Consider the following 18,168-nt stretch of genomic DNA (forward strand, 5'->3'; position numbering starts at 1 on the left):
TCTTTCTTTCCTTCTTTCTTTCTTTCTTTCTTTCTTTCTTTCTTTCTTTCTTTCTTTCTTTCTTTCTTTCTTTCTTTCTTTTTTTCTTTCTTTCTTTCTCCTTCCTTCCTTCCTTCCTTCCTTCTTTCTTTCCTTCTTTCTTTCTTTCTTTCTTTCTTTCTTTCTTTCTTTCTTTCTTTCTTTCTTTCTTTCTTTCTTTTCTTTCTTTCTTTTTTTCTTTCCTTCCTTCCTTCCTCCCTCCCTCCCTCCCTCCCTCCCTTCCTTCCTTCTCTCTCTCTCTCTCTCCCCCTCTCTCTCTTTCTGAGACACTGATGAACATTTCCAATGACCTACAACAGCATCTTTCACCAGCTCAACTGTATGAAGGTTAAAAACTCTTCCTAATTTTGATTCTAATAAATGACTTGAAGAAAAGTGTGTCCCTGTTTGTTTACATCTGTAAATTTAGAAGCACTGTGAAATCTTAAACAAAATTAGCCCGGGGATGCGGGGAATCAGGTAACCTAATTATCAAAGGCTGAGCCACTTACATTCCAGGACTCTGGATCAATGCTGGCCAGCCTAACTGAAGGGAGAGCAGACAAGCCCTGGATGGGAGAACCAACAGCTCAGGGAGAGAATTCTAACATGAACAAAGATCATTCACAGATTGGTGAGGCTTTTGTTGTTCTTGGCATTGAGCATAAAGAGTCCTATAGTTGTGAAAGGTTCCTAACACCATCATTATTATTTTAATAAGCCAGAAAACATCAGATCCCAGAAATGCATCCTTTGTACCATATATTTCAGGAAGATAGCTTTGATTTTCAGAAATCCTGCTGTGTGGCCCTGCGCTCTCCAACTGGACACCAAAATAACCAATGTTTTCATGCAGGTACCAGACTGGTTTGGAAGAGCCAAAGGCACATTAGTTGGTTCTCTTGTATTATTCATTTCTAAAACTCAGCAGCTGAATATGCTTGGTATACCAGACTAACCCCTTAAAGAAATCTCAGCAAGAGGTGATGTTATAATCAGTAGCCAAGATTATTGTAAATTTTTTTTCTGGATTTTCTCCCATTATCTAAGATCTCCTTGTAAACAGATTCCTTCTTACTTTCTGATGGTAATGATTTACACTGAATAAATGATTTCAAATGACAGATTGACTATGCAAACTCCTGGTGGGCTTCCTGCAAAGAAGAAGTAGGCTGGCAAGTAGTTGCTACTTCTTTACCAGGAAAAAACAAAGTTAGAGCGAGTGGCTTGTCCGTGTGTGCCAGTTGTCATCTGGGACAAGCAGGACTCCTGACACACTTGGCAAGTAGCACAGACTTCCAAGTCTTTCTTTCTCTCTCAAGGCACAGGGCAGAGACAGCCACAGTCAAGATTTCCCAAAAGTCATGATTTCAAATGATTTTATTTTCAACACAGTGATTTTTTAAATTTAAAACTAAATGTGGTTTCATCTTTATGCAGGTTGAAGACTGTTTATATAAATACATTTTTTAAAACATAGATAAAATCTTTAGGCTGTATTATGATGCAGGGTTAAGAAAATATGGCCATTGTGATTTTATGCATTGTTATGTGTGATAATAAGGTTTAAATTTAACGCTTCAATTCAAACACATCTTGCAACTCAGAGGGTTCAGATAAAATTAGTTCACTTTCCTTGTTGTTGTAGATGTGAATCTAAGTTCCAGTTCCCCACCTCTGTATCAAAGTTACTTTCTTTTCTTTCTACCTACCTCTCCAAAAAATAAAAATAAAAAAAGAACTGCTATCGGGTAGATGCAGTTGGATGAAACCCACAAGCAATAACAAGATATGGCGCCCACACGAGGCCCTGCCTTGGCTAGGACTGTGTCTGACATGACCCTCTGCAGAGCCTTGCCAGGGACCACTCTAGCTAGCATCATGGTACCTCCAGATCAGCAAGTTCAGGGTGGAGGTGGGGTGGACGAAAATTCCCACAAAATACATCATTCCTAGGATGCAGGAGCATGAAGCATAGAAGAAAAGCTTTGCTTATTTAGAAAACTGCTCAAAATAAATATTACCCAAGATAAAACAGTCAAGGAAAATAGCCCATTCTTGTTTCATCTCTCTTCTCCATTTAAACTTGCAAAGCCTGTGGTTATAAAACATGCTTGGGGGCAGGCTTTATTGCCATATGCTTAGATATTCACAAAGGTTCAGATGAGGTACTACAGGGCCTACCAGGACATCAACAGATGCATCTAATGCCTAAGGAAATTATTAGGATTATATTTTATATTTGTGAAGCATTTAATTTTGGCAAACCATTTTCATGACTGTTTTGAAGTGAGATGGGCAAGGTTATTATGAAGTCATTTTGGATCGGTGAAAAAAGAAAGGCACCAAATCAGGACAATTTATGCCTTATTATTCTTAGTTTCATACAAAATATCCTAAGAAAACACATCTCCCCAACAAGTTCAGGTCAGTTGAGTAGTTAACCCTGGATATATCCAAGGTACTATCTATGTCAGCAATTAGAGTTTGGCATGAACCGGGCACGGTGGCTCACGCCTGTAATCCCAGCACTTTGGGAGGCCGAGATGGGCGGATCACGAGGTCAGGAGATCGAGACCATCCTGGCTAACCTGGTGAAACCCCGTCTCTACTAAAAACTACAAAAAACTAGCCGGGCGAGGTGGCGGGTGCCCGTAGTCCCAGCTACTCGGGAGGCTGAGGCAGGAGAATGGCGTGAACCCGGGAGGCGGAGCTTGCAGTGAGCTGAGATCTGGCCACTGCACTCCAGCCTGAGCGAGACTACATCTCAAAAAAAAAAAAAAAAAGAAAAGAAAAAAAAGAGTTTGGCATGAACTAGGTTATCCCGTTCATTCAATGAATAATTATTCCACAAATAGGCACTGAGTCGCAATTATGTGCCAGACAGAATACGATCAAGGCAGGCCTGGGCCTTCCACTCAGTTTACAGCTTTATCTTGTGCCTCTACCTGAGTGGTAGGAACCTGGGAATGAGGCCACATCCCAAAGAGAGTTCTATACACCCCTGAGAGACTTGGGTCTGGCCTAAAGGCAGAAGCTTTGAGTTGAGATGGCAAAAACAGTAGGAGTTGGGGATTCCAATGCCAAGAAGGGTCCCATGGTCAAACTAGTTTGAGAAACACGTCTTATCATATCCTCCTCTTAGAGATTTACAAGCAAATTAAAAGCACTAAAAAGTCTTCCAGTTAAGAAACATGCTAACTTTCATTCATCCAGCAAATATGGTTATCCTGGAACAACCCTAGAACCAGCCTTCTGTAGGATTCACTGTGGGAAATGCTGATAGGCCCACAGTCTTAGAGCAGAATCCAAGGACTCTGATTTAGAAATCGTATCTTCCTAGTGGCAAACACATTTGTCAGAATGGCCTGTTAAGATTTGGACTTCAGGGACCCCCTCGGCTTAGCGAACTACCCAAGGAGGCAGAGAACAAAACAACTCTCTATCTGTTCTTTAGCATGCTACTCCTGAACCCACTGTCCTCAGCCCTGGGCATCTTTCGTGGTGTCCGGGTCAATTCTCTTAGGACTTGACTCTATAATTTCTGGCTTTGATTGCTCTCTGTGTTCTTTGACCCAAGTCTGGTCACAATCCCATTTGGCCTCCTGGTACCTGTTCTCATTCTTTGGTCCAAGGACACATCATGGGTCCCATGGCTCTACTCTACTATTCTGAAGCCAAGTGCCTCCCTTCTAAATTGTTTTCCATGAAATCTCTTGCTTCTGGGACAACATTTGGTTCACCATCTTAAATCTAACCTTATATTTCCTTGTGAGAATGGGTTACCTCAAAGAAGAGGGTCATGGTCCACCCCCATTTTAATAAAGAGAATTTAATGGTGATCCAGTGACCCCAGAAAGGGGTAGGAGTAGACCCTAGTATATTATATCATATATTATCTCATCTCATTGTCCCCAAAAATTATGAGGTAGTTGCAATTTTTTACTTCTGTTTTCCAAATCAGGAAATGAATCATTTTTGAGGTTGTGACTTGCCCAAGTTTTAATCACAGAGTTTGTGATTGAACCAGGATTTGAACCCAGGCAGTCTGACTTCAAAGGGCATGCTGCTCTGAATCAAGAAGCCTCCCTTGATTTTCCATTCCATATCAGGGTCTACCAACTCATCGTCAAGAAGCCCTGTCTGGGAGCATGGCACTCCTGTCCGGTCATGATCCTGGGGCAGCCTAGGGTTCTCAGCTGCACCCCTCCCTCACCAGTCAGTTCAGCACACAATGCCATGGGTTTGTTCTTTTCTCCCTGTTCCTCTGCCAGACCAATCTAGCTGTACTACAGCTCAACTGCTAAACCACTCTGTGCAAATGTCCCCTCTCTGGTAACAAAATGCTGGAAGCCAGGCTATATGTATAAGTTTCCAGAAGGATCCACATGCAGGGGTTCTAATGGCAGGATGGTGGAGACCATGGGGGGAACTGTGGGGTCAGATTTAGAATTTTGCCAGGACCAGGATTCCCAACGCTCCCTGCACATGTGCATCACCTTGGAAGCTTCTTCCCCACCTAATTCAAAAGACCCATGCCCAGGCCTCATACTTGACCAAATGAGTCAGAAATCCTGTGAGAGAGGCCCCAGCAGTGGCATTTTATTAAAGCTCTCTGGCTGATTCTTACGTGAGACTAGAGTTGAATATTCCTTTTCTAAACATAGGACTAGTTATATAAATAAAAACACATTTCCTAAATGTTGGCCTATGTACCTCCCATTGAGGCTATTTCCCACTGAAAAACATGTGCTTTCTCAGAGGGAAGAAGTTTAAGAATTATGGACACTACTCTGATTATTATATGTTCTTGGGCCAGAATCAACTTTATTGGGACTTTGTTTTCTCATTCATTAAAGAGGACTAATGTTAACATACCTCAAAGGTAGGTAATGAAAAATGACTAATTCAGTGGTCATGGAGTACTGCTTATGCAAAGTTAAATTGCTGCTATGACAAGTAAGGGGATTTGGGTAATTTGTCTCTTGAGCATTGCCAAGAAATCTCCAATAATTATAAATAGCGATCTAGAATGGAATTCAATGAATCATACACCATAGACTCACTAATTACCTGTAAATGGCTGCTATTCTCTCCTTCCACTAGTATATTTCCTCCGGATAGCAACTTGGGAATATGAATCAAAAGAATACAATATCTTGAAATTTCTTTGGCACATTCCCACAAAGCCAATGCTGTCTTGTTGGCCAACTCTTTTCCCTGAAACAGGTGTGCTTCAGCTTAAAGAATGTGGAGACCTACTATGAAAGAAATAACTGAACAAAGTATTCTTCCACTTCACACAGCTTTCTTAAAATAGAAACTTCCCTTGTGCATAGTTCATTAATTTATTACCCTTGAAGAGGAAAAAAAAAAAACAATCCACAATGATGATGTAACTCTGAAATGATCAAGTTAACCAGTGGGGAAATGTGATTTAATTTCTGAAACCTTTACATTAACTCATGTGTGATTAGAGAAGAGGTTTACTTCCATGAAGTTAGAAAGAGCAAAGAGACATATTTAGGTTACAAGGCACAACTTTCAGCAGCTGCTTGTCACATCTTGTCTCACAAGTGATGGAGCGCATGGGCAGTGAGTCATGGTGGAGGCAATAGGCGCCATGAATGTGAGATCTACCCAAGGCATGTCGGTCCCACTAGCTGGGCTCTCCGCTTCCACATTCCCATCTGGGCCAGCGCCTAGGTCAGCCTTGTTTGCATAAGAACCATTTAACAATGGCTCTCTCTACCTACTATAAGCTGAATGCTGCACTAGGCCTTCTAGGAAGACAAAGACAAAGGGAGCATGCTCTCTGCCCTTTAGGCTTGTCAACTTAGGGTGCCCAGATATCCAAGTCTGACAGCCTCAATCTTTTGGGCAGCCCTGCTAAGGGGATCTGTGTCCGTTTTGTTGGGAGCTTTGTGGATTAGTCCCATCCTTAGGTTGCTCCTCACAAATAGGAAACTTGCTCAGGGTTGTTTTTTCCAGTCGTGTAGTGATCTAGGCTGAGAACTTCCTCCTGGCATTGGATCTCTTTGTCACCAATGGCGTAAATCCACTACAGGAGTTTTTAGTGATGCTACATGGTTCATCACATTGGGCTCAGAGTACAGATTATGACTTCATAACTTACTGTCCCCTAAAGGCAAGAATTGCCATCAAGGCCTAATGTAGTGCCTGTATTCCAGCACTACTTGTTAAATTCAAGGGCACACAACTTGCCTCTCATGTTATGTGCCAACCACACACATGCTTGGCTAAAACTTCTGGTGCTTAGCAATCTGTCCACAGCATGAGATCCCTATAGAGTGAGGAGATTAGGAGGTGCAGGAGGCTCTCAATGTGTAGCTGGTGTGAGTTAAAAATCACCTAGGAGGTTTTACAGAGGCAGATTCCAAGTCCCACCTCTGTAGATTCTGATTCCAAAGTTCTGAACTAGGCCTCAGGAATCTGCCTCTTTCCACCACACTGCTGTGGCTCTGATTCTGATGCCAGTGACTGGAGGGACCTGTGTTTAGACATTATACCTCTCCCCTCAGGCTTCTGGGAAGATTCCAACCAAGAGCGCTGGGGGATCCATTTGGGCTGGTGCTCCTCTCCACTGACCCAGCAGCTCAGATCCAGCTGGAGGTTGCAGTAATGTGAGAACCTTATCTTCTCTGAGCAACCTTCACAGGCAGTCATTTCTCTCCTGGTGTCTCTAGCCTTGACTTCATCAAGGGCTGCTGAGAACGTGTCCCTTTATGCCACTGACTTTACACTGTTAGCATTCCAAGACCTCACTTGCCTATTAGGATAACCCAGCATTTCACTGAGGGTTGCCAAGGTGTCTCCTGAGTCATACAACTGAGAATCTCCTGTCTTACACTGTCACACTTCTAATGCTAGTGGCTTCATTCTTAAAACAAACCCAGTTTGATGCTGAGAAGTTGGGGATGTGACGGGTATGCCCTGTGAGTCAGGGTCTCTGCCTCATCACGTGAGGAGTGAGATCTTTGGGAACAGCACGGACCCCAGACAATCCTGTTATAGACAAACAAAAGAACCCTACTGAGATGTCATTAGTGATGTTCTGAAACCTGGAATTAATTATCCCCAAAGACAAGAGATGAACGATGTGCACAGCACATGCTCAGACTGAAAATGGCTAACATAGAAAGAAAAAATGGCCTATGATCAAAAGCAGATCCCTGTACTTACCTGGCGTAATTCCCAGCAAATGTGCCCCTTAACTCCAATTTCATGAAAGACAAACCCCATCTTTCCTCTAATGTGTCATTCACTCTTTCACTCATTGACAAACACTTATCAGGTACCTGCTTTGTGAATAGAATAACACATCTAAAATTACAAGACTAATTTCAATTAACCAGGAATTAAGAGCCTGATTCCTTTTGACAACTAGTAATTCTTTTAAATATTAAGTTTGCAGAAATAGGAGGCAAAGCACTCCAACCTCTGGGAAGAACTTTCAGATGCTGACTGGAGTCGGAGGCACTGGAGCAAGGAAGTTTTACCAAACATCACAGGAGCAGCAGAGCTTGTTGGCTGAGGGGGTCATGCTTTATCCATTCCAGCAGGCAACAGAGGCCCAAGGTGACTTGAAAGCTCCATTCTAAGCTGCCTGTGATTTCATAATGTCCCTGTGAAGTGAGGGCTTAGTACAAGTAATGCTACTTAATACAAGTATAAGCAGATGCTTTAATGTACATTTGCAAAGAAGGCTGATGTAGGTTTTAAATCATGATTATATAGAACTATGAAAGAGCATTTACTAACACCTATTGAATTGAGGACCCAACCTTTCTGCTAAAACAAAACAGCTCTATTTAGACCTGAACTCACTGAACTGGCAAAGATGAGAAGGATCCTGTGGTCAGACTACCACTCTGCAGAAAAGGATACAACAGAGGTTAGAGATTTTCTTTGGATGAATTAATAATCAACAGTCCTCTGGGAACAATTTCCACCAGTGTCCCCCAAAGAAGCCATGTTCCAGTTTGCCTCTGGGCCTTCATCCATTCTGCGCCTTCTGCCTGAAACACCCTTCTCCAAAGCATCACATGACTGAAAAGGAGGTCACTAGCCTCATCAGCAAAGGAAGACAACACACCTGTTTCCCAGGTCAACATCAAGCTTGCTCATTTCTTTGTTCATTCATTCAGTCCCTGAGTTATTCAGTCTGTTTTGGGTACTTAATCCCAGTCCTCGTGGGGTGCAGTGAGGACACAGATATGAAATGAGACACCATGTACCTTCAGGAAGCTTGTAGCTTAATGGAGGAGACAGACAGAAAATTGTAGAACTGTGTGGTTAGTGGTGTAATTTAGATTGGTATTTGACAGGAGTTCTGGGGAAGTTAGGAATGGGACCCAGTGGAGTCCTGAAGAATGATACAGTACATGGTTGAGGCAGATATTGTGGATTTGATGAATGGAATTGGCTCCTGTGACCCATCTGTTTTCCCTTCGTTCTTGTGTAAATGATCCATATTGATCATATGGTCAGTCAGGGTTGGGGGTGCTGTCTGGGCCACGAAAGAAGGAGAAATAGTCTCATGAAAAGTAAGACATGTGCCATGGCCTCCTGCCAATCATGCATCAGCACATTGGGGCAGCCACTCTAATGTTAATATAATCTCTTTTCAAGATGGCAGACTAGACATGATAGTCTACCTGTTCTTCCTTCAAAAATTCCAGCTAAGTGACAGAAAATATGTATGGAAAAGAATAAATCATAGAACTGGGATGGAAATCAAGAAAAGTTACCATCAGTAGACAGAAATTTTAAGAAATTTCTAGAAAATAGCCAAAAGGTATGTTTGGATTGAGCCAAAAAAACCACAATGTAAAATCAAATTTGGAGAGAGCTAGTGAAGAGATGAGAGCTGTTCTTCTCAACAGAATCCTGAAGAATTCAGGTCTGGAGCCACAGGGACAAGGAACAGTCAAGAAAATTAATAAAAAGACTATGAAGAATGTTGTTTTCCATCTCTTTCTACCCCCCTTTAAGATTTGTACCGAAAGGCAGTACACAAAAGTAGTTCATCCCTAAAAATAAAGCCTTCCTAGTCCTGGCAGTCAGGACGGTCATAGGCTTGCCTGTCTGTTTCCCACTGTCACATGTGCCACCTGTGAGCGGAACGGCCAGCCCTTCCATTCATGAAGAGTAGTGTGGTGGAAAACCATTCCTACATAATTGCCAAGGAAATCTCTCCAGTCACCTCTACTAGTCAGCCTTCATTCATAAATATGATTGGGCCAGTCAACCCAGCCCTTCATTTTTAAACAAAATCAACCCAGTCCTTCATTTATAAATATGATTGGGCCAGTCAAAAGTTACTGGTTATTGAAGGAAAACCTAGAACATATGAAAGAAGGATCCAGAGGAGCAACAGAACATCCGATACTAAAAGAAATGGAGTTGAAACAAAGGACAAAGAAGGTAACTTTAAAAAAAAAAAAGTAATTCTTTGAGGGATATGTGAGAGAAGTCTGCATTCATAAACATAAAAAATGATTTCACAAAGATGCTCAGTGATGAAATGACTCAAAAATATATTTGAGATCCAGAAGACAAAATTGAGAAAATCCTCTGAATGCACATAAAAGGGAAGAAAGACAATATGAGAAAAAAGTTAAGACCATAGAAGAGAGATCCAAGAGACCTAACATCTCCTAGAGCTAAGAGACCCACTATCCTTTCCAAAGTAAGAGTTACTAGAGGAGAAAACAAAGAAAATAAAGATGAACACTTCAAATAAATCATAGAAGAATATTTTTCTGGGCTGAATAAACCTTGAATATTTGGATTTAAAAAACTTGAAGAGGAATAGTAATTTAAAAAAATACCCAGACACTTCCTGGTAAAATTTATTACCTCCAAGGACAACAAGAAAATGCTAAAAGTTCATGGGAGAGGAGTGGGGGATGGAGCTACCTATAAAGGAATCAAAATCGAAATGGCAGCAGACTCTGCATCTGCTTTCCAGGTTGCTAGAAGACAGTTAAACGAAGTCCATAAAATTGTGATGGAAAGTAATTTGGAGTCTATTTTTCAATTATGAGAGCAAAATGAAGATTTACAAAGACATAGCCCTTCTTCTGTTATTTTGAAAAAAATCAAACATATGCTGTAGCAAAATTGAAAGTGAGTCTAAGAAAGGGGTAGATGTGGAGACAATGAAAATAATCCAGTTGTGATGGAAAGAAATTCTAGTAGAAGAGCTTAAATCTAGTCCACATTAAATGGTAGCACAGAGGGCTTAGTGGAGAGCATCTTCAATAAGAAAGAGGTTACCATGACTAATAATTAAGCATCAAAAATTAAACTATGACATGCCACATACGTACTGACAATTTTAGTTTCTCCAGGTCAATCAGAGAAGACAAAGATAAGTAGAAACTTTAGAAAAATAAATATACACGAAGGGCAATTGTGGCCCAAATACAGCAAACTAAAATATAGTATGTGTTTAAACAATTTGTGGAATATAAAAAACACTGGTATTAGAAGCAAACAAAGTTAAGCCTCTCTGGTCAAAGGGGAGAGTCAATAGATGCAGGGAGTTCTTCTACATTTCCCGTGAGTGTTAGCTCACTGGGGGAAAGAATTGCTTCCCTATTGTACAGTTCATTTTCCTTCTGAAAGCGGTTTATGACTTCATGAACTATATTCCTTACAGATTGCCCTTTTTTATACAATTTTCACCAAGAGAACAATCCTAAAGGTGAGAGTAGGTTTTGAACTCTGTTTTAAAAACCCTTCTCCCAACCAAGGGTATTTTTGTTTGATTATCTGCAGTTTTTTCTGTCTTCCTGAGACAGTTAACTAAGCTTTATTAACTGAAAATGTAAGCCTGTACTCATTATGAAACAATTAGATTTTTAAGTTAATCCTCAATCTCTTAGAGTTTGATCTTTAATTTGTAATAAATTAAAATTAGTTAGAAACAGTAACTCTCACTTCAAACAGCTGTGTGAAGTTCAAATCCTCAATTTCATTTCAGAGTTCTTTTCCTTCTGCTGAAATAAAGTAAAATTAAATGTAATGCTTTTTAATTTTAAAATATTAGTAGTTGTTACCTTTAAACAGTGAAACATGAAGAATGATGTTTTTCATATTCTTCTGTGTCTTCCAAATATTCAGCCATAAACATATATTGATTCTATACTTAAGTTATTTCAAATGAATATTAATAGAAGACTAACATAAGACTATCTGAGTATATTACTAGGACTAGAGAGTCTCCCAGGTTGAATGGCTGGTTAGTTGAGTGATTATATAAAACTCGCACTGGTTTAAGTAAGTGATTTGGAACACACACTTCGGCCTACCATCTCCTTTCCTTTAACATCAAGGACATATTCCCAATGTTGTATGTCTAAAACATCTTCCATGAAACAGATGTTTATTTTTTGTGTACATTTTGCCCATGTGTTTAAACCTAAGAAACTTCCAATTAATTTAGGACTTTTAACAGATATTTTATTAGTTGAAGAGCTTATGCAAGAGAAAGAGGAAGGGCAGGTTTATTTTAAATTCCCTAAAAATGTCCCTGTTTAAAAACAGTAGAACGGTGGTTGGCAGGGGCTGATGGGGAGGGGTGAATAGGAAGTGAGTTTAATGGGGATGGAGTTTCAGCTTGGGAAGATGAAAAAGCTCTGGAGATGTACAATGGTAATGGCTGCACGACAATGCGAATGTACTTAGTGAACTGAGGCATACACATAAAGATGGCTAAAATGGCAAATTTTATATGCATATTTTACCACAATAAAAAAAGTCCGTTAATTTTAAATCCAGGCATGATATAACATGATTTCAGTGAAAACTTTCTTTTTTTACAGTATTTCAAAACCAGTGCCTTTTAGTTAACCTTTAGCATAACTAAGTTTTGTGCCTTTTGTGACTCTAACAAAATACCCCTCCTGATGGGGATGCTGATGGAACAGTTAATGAACTCTTGGTTCATTAACAGTATGGTCTTGGCTCTAATCCATACTCTGTTTTGACAGTCTGAGGAGAAAGAGAGTTCTATTTCTAAATAGTAACAGATTGGCCTTTAAAAACTGGAAGTTGGTCAACATTTTTCAAGGTGGGCGCAAACAGATCTAATGACAATTTCTTTTACAAAGTAGAATTTGGACCAAATATTGCATCTTTAATGGTTAAATAGCTTCTATTTGTGAAATATATTCTGAATATACATACATACACACATATATACACACACACACACACACACACACACACACACACACACACACACACATATATACCCTGAGAGAGAGAATGGTTTGCTTTAAATACTCCTGGCAGTTGGGTTTGTACAGGAGCTCAGGGTTCACCAACGGTTCCCTGACCATTCCCTCCTGAATAGCCAGGAGGTGACGAAAACCACAACATGGGCAATGACCTTTGGGCAAAGGCCTCTGGACACAAAAACCAATTTCCAAACCTTCACAACTGCCAGCAGCAATAGGAAGTGATGTTTTGTAAGTGGAAAACATACCTTTCATTCACCATCAGAGTGAAATAATGAAATAAATGACTCGACTGGTTTAAAATCTTTATGTGATCAAAGAGTTACAATATACATCGCTGATTCAATTTCTTCTGGTATTGGACCTTAGGGACAGTACTAATCTGTGTGCTGCTGGAGTGAAATTATCATCGATATCAATGCATTACACTTCACTAGAAGGATTAACAGATGCTGTTTTTATTGGCTACCTAGGGATTTATTTTCTATTATTCTTTGTATTGTACATATATATTATATATACTTTTTGCATGTATAATTTATAATATTTTTCTTAAAGATGGCATGCTCTGGTTAAGAACATTCTGATAGTTGCCAGACACATATATTGATGATCAGTATTCAAAGATTTCAGATGTAATGCAGTGCACTCACAACTTACGAATAAAATCTCACTGAACACAATTTAATTTTTCATTGGTGACATGATTCAAAGATTGTTCAGAATAATGGTGCAATATCCCAGGGGTTTCAGTATATATATAATACATATAATATCTATAATTATCTATAATATATATTTATATCAATTTTCATTATATGCTCATTATAGTATAGTTTTATAGAAAATGTTTTAAAGGCTTGACTTGTTCATTTGGTTTGGAACTTATATGAGTATGATTTTGATGAGTAACAGGTTATATGCTTAAAACTATGAAGTTACACAGCTCTGTCTATGCATATAACCCAGCTAAAGTTAAAATGGCTGCTCACACCATACAGAGGGCAAAAGAGAATTCACATTTTTTAAAATTTAAAAAGTTAAAACGTTTCTATGAGAAAAGTGGACAAAAAGGGAACCCCTAACTTAACACATATTCAGGGATTTAAATGAGCTGTGTAAAGAAACAGAGTCACTAAAATATTCTCACCCCACTTAACATGTACATTACTTCCCTGCTCCCGGCTTTCCCCAGCTTCCTAGTGTCTATCAGATTGAATCCAGCTTAAGCTGATAAATCCTAGATCCTCCATGGACCCACCATATAGATTATACATTTTTTTCCTTTTCTCAACCATGTTCTTGATTCCAGGTGGGGAAGTGTCCTATTTCTGTCACTAGGATGTCCTCATCATGCTTCTCAATGAAGGATTATCCTTCCACTTTTGCTCCTCATGCCAGATGCTCTCCATCCTTTAGGCCCAACTCAAAACTCACTTCCTCTCCGAAGTCATCTCAATGCCATCTATCCTCTGGGGTTAATCTATTCACTAATCACCTAACGGAGATGGAAAGAGGAGGCACTGTATGTCCAGCATGATACTGGGCACTGTGGGAAGTTGAAGACAGGGTAGAAGACGTAGCTCTGGCCCTCAACTACAGATGCCATCCAGCCTTCCTAACTAGACTGTCACCTTTTCAATGACTGGCTGCTCCTATATTACTCTTGTAGTATCCTACTTAGTTGAAACATCTTGGACGAGGTGGGACATATTCTGGTTATTGAAAACTCTGGGTGATTGCACCACATCTGCCCTGTGTCTATGGTAAGCAAATGAGGAACAACTGGAGAAACCTTAGCAGTCCTTGGACATGAAAGGAATATTTTCATAGGCACTCAACTCTAGGGCTCACTGTACAGAGTTAACAAATGCTGGATAAATAAATGAATGAGAGCCTTCTTAAGGGAAGAGGAGTAAACTATTAGGATGGGGTGAAGTTTAAGTAAGTGAGAAGAGAGTTAGGGCACTGATTTCTCTACAGCAGAAGGGAAAGGGATGCCTCTTTGAGTAAGGACACAAGGACCACATCAAGGATTTCAAATGCTAGATTTGACCAACACACGGATCCACAGGCCAATGGGATAGCTGTCATTTTGGCAACTTTGTTAAGAGGCATAAGATTTTGTTGAATTAGCTAAATTTTACCTGGCTAAGGCGAATACCCTAGCTTTACTACAAACCAGTAGAGCAGAAAAATTGCCCTAGAAGCATAGGAAATGGGCCAAAAGAGAGTGTCAAAGAGACAACAGGTTCTAACAATAGAAAAGTAGGCAGCAATTTAGACAGAGTAGGTATGGGAGAGGGAGACAAAGGTGGACAAGGAGGACTGAGCAATGGTCTAGGACAGATGGTACGAGTACTGCCATCCACACTGCACTCCCCTGCAGGGAGGGACCCAGTCAGTGGGGGCCAATGAGTGAGACCTTGCTAAGGCATGCAGTCTGGCCTCAGTGTAGCCCAGATCCTTTCCTAGAACCAGTAACAGCATTAACATGTAGGACATTGTTCCAAATTTCCAAAAGCTCATTTGCAATTTGTTTGGTAACAGAAACATATTTTCCTCCGGAAATTAGGTTAGGTTAGGCCAAATCGCAAAAGTCTATTTAATAATCCATATGTACCTGAAGTTTAGCCCTCTCCACAGACATTTCAGTCATTTCCAATTACCCCAATGTTCCAGTTACTCTGACTGCCTAAGAAATTACCCCCCACACCCCAAATGTTATGGGCTTAAAACAATAACAACTTTCATTTTGTTCATGAAACTGCAACTTGGGGCAGAGCTCAGCAGGGATGATTCCCTGGCATTGGGAGGGGAAAGGAAGACCTGATGACCGGGCCTGGAGTCATCTGACAGCTTGCCCTCACATGCCTGCCAGTTGATGCTGGATGTTGGCTGAGACTTCAGCAAGAGATGTTGGCTGATATACCTACTCTTGGCCTCTCTATGTGGTCTGGATTTCCTACAATATGGTGACTGGATTCTAAGGAAAAATGTCAAGAAGAAAAAGAATAGCCAGAGAGAAAAAAATTGTATTCTTTTTCTGATCTATCCTTGGAAGTCACCTAGCATTATTTCCACTGTACTCTATCAGTTGGACCAATCATAAGCCCATTTAGGTTCAAAGGGAGGGTCAATAGACTTCACCTCCTCATGGAGAGGAGCAAGATTCTAGAAGAACATGTGACAATGCAGTGGCTCATGCCTATAATCTCAGCCCTTTGGGAAGCCAAGGTAGGCAGGATCTCTTGAGGACAGGAATTCAAGACCAGCCTGGGCAACATAGCGAGACCCCATCTCTATAAAAATAAAAACAAAAAATTAGCTGAGCATGGTGGCATATGCCTATAGTCCTGGCTACTCAAGCGGCTGAGGTGGGACGATTGCCTGAGCCCAGGTTCGAGGTTACAGTGAGCTATGATACACCACTGCACTTCAGCCTGGGCAAGAGAGTGAAACCCCATGTCTGAAAAAAAAAATTTTTAATGTGGTAATGGATTCAATTGTAAGGTTATTTTTGAATACAATCTGCCACAACATTTAACATTAATTCTGGGGAAAATACAATATGTAATAGTAAGTCCTCACAACATCATTGACAACAAAACCAATTCTTTTTTCTCATTAACATTACAACAAAACGATGTTGAACGAAATGACAGTATTTGAGGCTCTGCTGTACATTCCAAGTTGAAAGGCAATATAGCATAGTGAATAAAGAGCCAGGACTCTGGAGCCAAATGCCTAGAGCTCTATTACATACTTGTGTGACACTCAACAATTTAAGCTCTCAGTGCCTCAATTTTCTTATTTATAAAATTGGAATGTTGTTAAAAAAATAGTTACTTTGAAAATAACTTTGAAGACTATCTAGCTTCCTAAATGTTAGTTAATATTATAATACTCTTCCAATTCTGACAGATTCTTCTTGCCTCCTTGGGGGATGGTGGTGGCAGCACTACCAGAAGTAGAAGATTAATAACAACAGTTCACATGATTGAGTACCTAATACCTGTCAGTTTCTATGCCAAGTAAGTTGACTCAAAAATCCAAGAGGGAGGCCCTAATATTATTCACATAAGAAAACTGTGACTTAAGTAACTTGCCCAGAGTATCACTAGCAAGTGGTAGAAACAGGCCCCTGATCAGTTTAACTAGATAGAAGGAGCCTGAGTCCCTGGAGGACTGTGTGGAGCAGAGCCCTTCTCCCAATCCTACTTTCTGGGTGACTGAAAAATGAACAATGTTGGATTACACCATTAAGACTGGGGGCTGTTTATTACAGCAGTGACCCTGTCCTGACTGGGTTAGTACAGGGAAGATGGTAGAGATACTTTTGGAAATATCACTAATTTAAAGACTTTTCATAAAATGCAATTGTTTTCATTATTTGCATGAAACAGGGTATTTGCATAAAAGAAGATATTCTCTAGGTCAGTTGCTACCAGTCTCATTTGTCTTCTGAACTACAGGACAAATAGCCTCTGGCCAACTGGGAATAGGACTGAGCACACCGACCTGGAATCCCTGACATGGATGGGAACAGATTGCTCACAAATGAGGCCGGCTGCTCACCAGCTGCAGAATGTCTCTTCTGGGGTTTCACTCTGGTGTAAAACCTAATGGTTCCCAGGTTGTTTGTCTGTTTTGTTTTGATGTTCTGTTTTGTACCGTTTCCTTTTAAAATTCTCTTTTGGACTGCAGTGGCCAGTGTGGCTGTGGGAAAAAGAACCAGTTAATGGTACATATAGGTCTCTGGGCAAGTTCTCTATATAGTTAGACTGCATGTTCTGTGATGGAAGGGACCTGCCCTGTCTTGTACCTCATAGCAACTCTGGGGTCTAGCTCAATGCCTGACACCTAGTATGTGCTCAAAATTTGCTGAATGCATGAAAGACTGAATGGTCAAATAAAAGCTCAAGCAAACAAAAGCCAGGTTCCATAAAGGCACTTGGGTTCTCCACACCAGTGGCATATCTCCCTTGAGGATTCCATCAGGGAGGACCTCATATGCCTACTATAATACTGTGAATGCAGTAGTCAGTTAACAAATGTTTGCCAGTTGAGTGACTGTGCTGCACATGATCCACGGTAAGACGTAGGAAGGTATAGGATGGGGAAACTCTTGTGAGATGCTATTTTTGATCTCCAACGCTATTGTAAATATGGTTGTCACAAAGCTGATCATGGTTTGAGTTACATGAATCATATCAAAGTCTGTGGGAGTCACCAGAGCCAAAGAACACAGCAGTTTTCTTGACATTTATCTCTAATAGATAGGGCTTAAATTCATTAAAGCAAACAAAATCCAGAATCATCTTTTAAAAAAATTCATCCTTGCATAAAAGCAATGTGCAACCTTTGGTCTTCCTGCAGTCACTGGGAGAAATTCAGAAAATGTGAAGAATCCTCCCATCAACACAGGCAACAGTTGGAATGTCTTTCAGGTTGGAGATTTCTTTCCTACAAATCAAATATAAAACTGCATTGTGACCTGAGAATATTCTGGTTACTAAATTTTAAAGGGATGCTGTGTCTTTATTTAAAGGCACTTATGAAAATACATGCAACAAACCCCCTGAAGTTCACCACTGAGATAAAAAGGGCAGACTGTTTTTAGTTTGGCTGCAGTGAATTTCAATATCATATAATTTTTATATCAAAATCTTAGTGAGCATTAACTTTTATGGTATCACTTCTGGAAACAATAAAAAATACTACATTTTGGAATGCTATTTCTAGTGAGATTTCCATCATGAAGCACCAGTTAAATACACGTGGATTTTGTGAAAAATAATGGCACATTCCTTTTTGAAAAGTTTCAAACACCTGGCATTGAGAAGCAAACAGTACAGCCTGGAGTCAGAGATGTTAAATT

At 40.2% G+C, this 18,168-nt stretch overlaps 1 protein-coding gene across 6 annotated transcripts in view; it reads right to left on the reverse strand.

Annotated features, from left to right (window-relative positions):
* Positions 1 to 18,168, reverse strand: part of NCALD (neurocalcin delta) — a 446,402-nt gene that overhangs the window by 87,189 nt on the left and 341,045 nt on the right. For 2 of the 6 annotated variants that reach the window (XM_025393544.1, XM_025393543.1), the window contains one exon: positions 10,987 to 11,042. The exons of the other annotated variants lie outside the window; for them this stretch is intronic. The gene's annotated coding sequence lies outside the window, so the exon portion shown is untranslated. The remainder of the gene's footprint in view (positions 1 to 10,986; positions 11,043 to 18,168) is intronic. 6 annotated transcript variants of the gene reach the window in all.

This window comes from Theropithecus gelada, chromosome 8 (genome assembly GCF_003255815.1).
Source record: "Theropithecus gelada isolate Dixy chromosome 8, Tgel_1.0, whole genome shotgun sequence".
NCBI classification, from domain to species: domain Eukaryota; kingdom Metazoa; phylum Chordata; class Mammalia; order Primates; family Cercopithecidae; genus Theropithecus; species Theropithecus gelada.